The following is a 7,982-nucleotide window of genomic DNA, read 5'->3' as shown; positions in this document are numbered from 1 at the left end:
CAAAGCTTAATTGTTAATTAATTAATTTTTACAGGTTTATGTCAATTATCTTCAAGGTAAAATAGCAATTGCTTGAGTTCACAGAGTTACAGAAGGATTCAGAAGATAAAACAGCAAAAAGGAAGCTCACTGGTGTGAAAAAGCCAATAAGAGCTATTTTGGGCGTTGAACGCCCAAAAGAAGCATCTACTGGGCGTTAAACGCCAAAAAGAAGCATCTTCTGGGCGTTGAATGCCAGAAAGAAGCATCCTCTGGGCGTTTAATGCCGGATTTACAGCATCCTGGGCGTTCAGAAAAACGCCCGGTGACAAAGGCATTCCTGGCATTTAACGCCAGCCAGAAGCAACAGCTGGGCGTTAAACGCCCAGGAGAAACTACAAATGGGCGTTAAACGCCCAAAACATGCAACGTTTGGGCGTTTAACGCCAAGATTGTGGGGAGGAGGCGAATTCATTTTCAACTCAATTTTCTTTCATTTTTCATGTTTCAATTCATAATTTCTTGCATAAACATGTTCCAAACTCTAATATTCCAACCTTCAATTCCAAAAATTTTTAATCCTAATTTCTAAAATCCCTTTTTCAAAAGATATCAAATGTTTCTTAATTCATAAACACAAAAAATTTTTTAATCCTCCTCAACTTCTTTCAAATCTTTTTAAATTCTTTTCAAATCTTTTCAAACTCATCATATTTTCTTTTCAAAATTTAGATTTATCTTTTTCAAATATCTTTCATAACTTTTTAATTTTAAATTATATCTTTTCCTATCATACTTATCTTTTACAAATCATATCTTCTATCTTATCTTTTTTTTAAAATTTTTGAAAACCCGCCCCTCCCTTTAAATCAACATTCGGCCTCCCTTCTCTCATCCACCATTCGAAATTAGCTCTCCTTCTATCCCTCTCCTTTCCTTTCTTTTGCTTGAGGACAAGCAAACCTCTAAGTTTAGTGTGTTTATCTGTGATAATTAAGCCATACCCACTAAGATCATGGCTCCTAAGGGAAAGCAAACCACTCCAAGAGGCAAGAAAGAGAATATTTCAAAACCACTTTGGAATCAAGGGAAGTTCTTAACCAACGAAAATAATGGGTCTAAGATCAATGATCCCGGAAGTCAAATTTGATCTGAAAGAAGATGAATATCCGGAGATCCAAGAGCAAATTCGAAACAGGAGCTGGGAAATCCTAGCTAATCCTGAAACAAAGGTGGGAAGAAACATGGTTCAGGAATTCTACTCTAATCTGTGGCAAACAGACAGGTAGAGAATATCTAGAACTGCCCTCTACGACTATCAGACCTTGGCCAGAGGAAAAATTGTTCACATCCACCCTCACAAAATCAGGGAGATCTTTAAGCTACCTCAGCTAAAAGATGACCCAGACTCCTTTAATAGGAGAATGATGAGAACAAATAAAGGCTTGGACAAGATTCTAGAGAACATATGCCTCCCTGGAACCAAGTGGACAACCAGCACCAAGGGCGTCCCAAATCAACTCAAGAGAGAATATCTCAAACCAGTCGCCAGAGGCTGGCTGGACTTCATTGGGCATTCTATACTGCCCACTAGCAATCGCTCTGAAGTCACCATTAAAAGAGCAGTAATGATCCATTGCATTATATTGGGAAAAGAAGTGGAAGTTCATCAGCTGATTTTATGTGAACTTTACATAATTGCAAACAAGAACTCCAAAGATTCCAAATTGGCTTATCCAAGTTTAATCTCTATGCTATGTAAAGATACTGGGGTGAAGATGGGAGTAACTGAGTATATCTCAGTTGAGCGACCAATCACCAAAATATCAATGGAAAGACAACAAGTGCAGGACGACCCCATCAAGAGGAGAGCACAGGAATTCCTCCTGGAGATCCCTCAAATTGAATATTGGGAGCATCTTGAAACATCTGTTGCCAAGTTGCAAGAAGCTATGGACCAAATAAAGGAAGAACAGAATAATCAAAATAGCATGCTTTGCAAACTGCTTGGGAAACAAGAACAAAGGCGTGACTTGAAGGAACTGAAGCGTCAAAAGCTATCTCTTTAAGGACCAAGCACCCCACATACTAGAAGAACATCTATTTCCCAAAATAAAGGTTGTTGAGTCCTAATCTTAGCCTTAACTCTGTGATAATTGTTCTTATTAGGAATTTACCTTAGAAATTATATATTAGTAGTAGTAATTAGCACATCTATTTTGATTTTATCTCTAATTAAGCTATAATTTATTTTTCTTATCATCATCAAACATAAATAAAATAGTAGATTTTTAGAATAAAGAGCAATATTTTTTTCGAGTTTTTAATAAGAAAAATTCTAATTATTTATATGTGGTGGCAATACTTTTTGTCTTCTAAATGAATGCTTGAACAGTGCATATTTTTTATATTGAATTTTATGAATGTTAAAATTGTTTGCTCCTGAAAGAATGATAAACAAGAGAAATATTATTGCTGATCTGAAAAATCATGAAATTGATTCTTGAAGCAAGAAAAAGCAGTGAAAAAAAAAGCAAAAGAGGTAGAAAAAGCCAATAGCCCTTTAAACCAAAAGGCAAGGGTGAAAAGGATCCAAGGCTTTGAGCATAAATGGATAGGAGGGCCCAAGGAAGTAAATCTAGGCCTAAGCGGCTAGATCAAGCTGTCCCTAACCATGTGCTTGTGGCATGCAGGTCTAAGTGAAAAGCTTGAGACTGAGTGGTTAAAGTCGTGATCCAAAGTAAAAGAGTGTGCTTAAGAACTCTGGACACCTCTAATTGGGGACTTGAGAAAAGCTAAGTAACAATCTGAAAAGGTTCACCCAGTTATGTGTCTGTGGCATTTATGTATCCGGTGGTAATACTAGAGAACAAAGTGCTTAGGGCCACGGACAAGACTCATCAAGTAGCTGTGTTCAAGAATCAACATAATAACTAGGAGAATCAATAATACTATTTGAATTCTGAGTTCCTATGGATGCCAATCATTCTGAATTTCAAAGGATAAAGTGAGATGCCAAAACTGTTCAGAAGTAAAAAGCTACTAGTCCCGCTCATCTAGTTAGAATCTGAGCTTCACTAAAAACTCTGAGATACTATTGCTTCTTGATTTCTTTTTATCCTATTTTATTTATCTAGTTGCTTGAGGATAAGCAACAGTTTAAGTTTGGTGTTGTGATGAGTGGATATTTTATACGCTTTTTGGGGATAATTTCATATAGTTTTTATCATGTTTTAGTTTGTTTTTAGTATATTTTTATTAGTTTTTAGGCAAAATTCATATTTCTAGACTTTACTATGAGTTTGTGTGTTTTTCTGTGATTTCAGGTATTTTCTGGTTCAAATTGAGGGAGTTGAGCAAAAATCTGATTCAGGCTGAAAAAGGACTGCTGATGCTGTTGGATTCTGACCTTCCTGCACTCGGAATGGATTTTTTGGAGCTACAGAAGTCCAATTGGCGCGCTCTCAATTGTGTTGGAAATTAGACATCCAGGGCTTTCCAGAAATATATAATAGTCCATACTTTGTACGAAGATAAATAACGTAAACTGGCATTTAACGCCAGTTCTATGTTGCATTCTGGCGTTCAGCGCCAGAAACAGGTTGCAAGTTGGAGTTAAACACCAGAAACAGGTTACAACCTAGCGTTTAACTCCAGAAACAGCCCAGGCATGTGAGAAGCTCAAGTCTCAGTCCCAGCACACACCAAGTGGGCCCCAGAAGTGGATTTCTGCACCATCTATCTTAGTTTACTCATTCTCTGTAAACCTAGGTTACCAGTTTAGTATTTAAACAACTTTTAGAGACTTATTTTGTATCTCATGACATTTTTAGATCTGAACTTTGTACTTTTGATGGCATGAGTCTCTAAACACCATTATTGGGGGGTGAGGAGCTCTGCAGCGTCTCGATGAATTAATGCAATTATTTCTGTTTTCTCTTCAAACACGCTTATTCCTATCTAAGATGTTCATCCGTGCTTCAATATGAAGAAGGTGATGATCCGTAACACTCATCATCATTCTCAACCCATGAACGTGTGCCTGACAACCACCTTCGTTCTACATTAAACTGAATGAGTATATCTTAGATTCCTTAATCAGAATCTTTGTGGTATAAGCTAGAATCTATTGGCAACATCCTTGAGAATCTGGAAGGTCTAAACCTTGTCTGTGGTATTCCGAGTAGGATTCAAGAATTGGATGACTGTGACGAGCTTCAAACTCGCGAGTGTTTGGCGTAGTGACAGACGCAAAAGGATCAATGGATCCTATTCCGACATGATCGAGAACCGACAAATGATTAGCCGTGCTGTGACAGAGCATTTGGACCATTTTCACTGAGAGAATGGGAAGTAGCCATTGACAACAGTGACACCCTACATACAGCTTGCCATGGAAAGAGCCTTGCATGTTTGAAAGTGAGAAAGCATTATGTTACAGGAATTCAGAAGACAAAGCATCTCCAAAACTCCAACATATCCTCCATTACTGCATAATAAGTATTATTTAATCCATGTTCTCTTTTTTATTTGCAAGTCAATTGACAACTATAATTGGTATCCTAACTAAGATTAATAAGATAACCATAGCTTGCTTCAAACCAATAATCTCCGTGGGATTCGATCCTTACTCACGTAAGGTATTACTTGGACGACCCAGTGCACTTGCTGGTTAGTTGTGCGGATTACAAAAAGTGTGATTGTAATTTTTGTGCACCACGTCCCAAGGAGAAAAAGACGAAGAGTCGGAGAAAGGTCATCAACCAGTATAGCAAAATCATCAATAAAGCAAACAACTTATCAAAGGAACAACCTTTTTTCAAAACTACAGTACAAAAATCAAACGACAAACACACGAAGCCCTAAATGGAAATCAGAATCACCCAAAGTGAAAGAAGATCAGGAAACAGGGCATCACAGTAATAAACCAAGTACAGAAACAAGGAAAAAATTCAAGCTTCCCAACATACAAAATCAGAACATCATCAAAAGAATAAAAAACAAAGCAGGAGAAATAAATAGTGAAGAGAAAGCAAAAACCAACCTGGAAGAAAGAAGAAAGCTTTGAAAAGGAGCAGCGAAGAATCGACCACGAAGTGGAAGCACCAAGCGAATGCCAAAAGCGTCACAGAGAGAAAATGAGAAATGCAGGACAGGAAACGGCGATAAAGAAGGGAAGTTACAGGGAAAAGAAAACCATCTCTTGGATACAAAATTTGAATAAAGGAAACCAAGAGAAATGGGGCATTAAAAAACAATCAATGAGGGCATTAAAAACCCTCGCACATTCCCAAGGCTAGGACGCTAAAACAAAAGCGCGCGCTCTCAGAGGAAGCGAAACGTTCCGCATTCAAAAAGGAACTCTACAAAGATAAAGTCGACAAAATGCTCGAGTTCGGCTTCACCCAAAAAGGTTCGAAGTCCTAAAAACTAAGACTCTACCTCCAAATAAAGACCGAGCAGGGACACTGTTCAGACCCTGGGTCGAGCTGTCCGACCCGGGATGTTCTACAGACAAAGCGACTGACCTCTTCAAGTCAGGACGACCCAACCTCTTCTCAGAAAGCTCGGCCAAGTCAACAGGAAAGCCCAAAGAAGGGCCCTAACAGAGGACCGCGTACCAAAGCCCAAGGCAGTCCAAACCCGCAGGGAGAAGGGCGGTTCCTTTGAAGATAAGATGACCTCACTCAAAAGATAAAGTTAAGATAAGATAACTAACTTATCTTATCTAAGAAGGTCACTCTATACTATTATAAATACGTTGGAGTACCCAGCTATAACTCATACTCTGATTCTACTCAATACCTGTTTACTACCCTTGCTAACTTAAGCATCGGAGTCCCTTGCAGGTATCCCCCACCCTCTGGGGACGAAGGAATCAGCATCGCCACTAAGTCCAACAAATCGGACACAGCAACTCCGATCATTACAGAAGATCTCATCCGAGATCGACCTACAGTTTCAGGTAATCATCGGAACACCAACCTTATTCTAGTATACCACTAGTTTCATGGTTTAATAGGTAATATCAAATTTTTTAATAGGTAGATCACACTAAGGAAGAGAATTTAGTGCTATTTAAATAAATTAAAAGGGAGAATTGAAACACTTAATGGATTGATAATATTATTTAGGGTTAAGTACGATTTCGGTCTCTATAGTTTTGGCCAAAAATCAAAATCGTCCTAAAAGCTTTTATTTTTGTTCAAAATCGTCCCTAACATTAAATTTTGTTTTCAAATCATCCTTCAGACTAAAATACCCTTCTTCTTCTTCTTCCCACTCACCATTGCATCTTTCAAACTATGTACATTTCCAAACTCAATCCATACTTGATCATTGCATCTAGTTCATCATCCCTATACCATTACTACTATATCCCAAATAATCTTAATTCATTTTTATCTAATCCTAACTCAATTTTCAAAATTAGAATCCTTTTACACTCACCCATTGAAATAAAGAAAAAGAAAAAAGAGGAAGAATAGAGTAACATGAGAGACAGAGGAAGGTAGAAGAAGAAGAAAAAGAGAAAAAAAGGAGAGAATGATGTCGACGTAGTTGGAATTGCCGTTGCTGTCACGGTTGAGCATGTTGAGAAGAAGAATGATAAAGGAGAGAGAGAGAGAGAAGAGACCAAACCAGAGAAATTTGAAAGAGAGAGAGAGACCTAGAGAGAGGAGGAAAATGCAATGAGAAGAGAGGGTTGATAGCTATTTCTGTTGCCATTGAACTACTACATCGTCGTCTTCTTCCTCTTCTTCTTCTTTTTTCATTTCTTTGTTCATCCGTTTCTTTTTTTGGTTTGGTCTCCCTTTTATTCACTCTTAGAGAGAGAGAGAGAGAGAGAGAGAGAGAGAGAGAGAGAGAGAGAGAGAGAGAAATTAGAAAAAGGATAATTTTATGTAAAAATTAGAGAAAGGATGATTTTAAAACAAAATTCAATGTTGGTGATGATTTTCAATGAAAAGAATTTTAGGAATGTTTTTTATTTTTAGTTAAAACTATAAGAATCAAAATAGTACTTAACTCTATTATTTATCAAAAAATTCCATTTATATAAATGTAGGAGTAGTGCGCTGTTCTAATAATAAAATTTAGAGGTTTTATTTTTTTAAACATTGATGAAATCAAGATAAATTTAGGATTATATAATAAGTGCTTTAAATTATAATATGTTGAATTTAGAAAGTACAAGTAATTTATGAGTTTTTAGTATTAATCGATTAGACATTTATTATTTTAATAAAATTTTAAAAATTTACATTTAAAAATTTTAATTTTAATGATACATTTTTTATATATATACTCGTATAATATTAAAATTTTGTAAATAATAGAAAATGAAAGGATATTTACAAATTTAAAGAATTAATATTATGTTTAATATTATTAATATTATTTGATACTAATTAATTGAATGGTTGCTAACCGTTCTTGATTCTCTTCACATCTAATAACCGTAATAATTACAAACCATTCTACCATTTCACTAAAGGCCACGTACATTGAAAGGTCAAGTCACGTACATTATTAATGGCCTGTATGTGTATGTGTTACTTTGAACATTTGAAGCCTTGTGTATGCAAATATAAATATCTATTCTTACTAATTAGAGCCGAATTCAAAAAATTTTAATAATGGGAGTAAAATATATATAATATAATCATTTTTATAATAAAAATATTATATTTATTTAAAAAATTAATTATTAAATTATTTACTATAAATTTATGTATAAATATATTTAATTTATTTTTAATATATATTTTATATTTTAAAATTTATTTTGTATAAATAATTATTTTTTATATATACATAACATAATTATTGGTATAAATATATTTTGTTATTATAGAATATGATTATTCTTTAGAATATTTAATTACATATTAAAAAATTTAAATAATAATTTAAATAATAATATATAAGTTAGAATTTATTTTTTATATTTTATATTTTAAAAAGATTGAATAATTTTTTATTGATAATATAATCAAAAT

This window comes from Arachis stenosperma, chromosome 3, assembly GCF_014773155.1.
Source record: "Arachis stenosperma cultivar V10309 chromosome 3, arast.V10309.gnm1.PFL2, whole genome shotgun sequence".
Classification (NCBI taxonomy): Eukaryota; Viridiplantae; Streptophyta; class Magnoliopsida; order Fabales; family Fabaceae; genus Arachis; species Arachis stenosperma.
The sequence above is the reverse complement of the archived record's forward strand: the minus strand, read 5'-3'. Positions refer to the sequence as shown.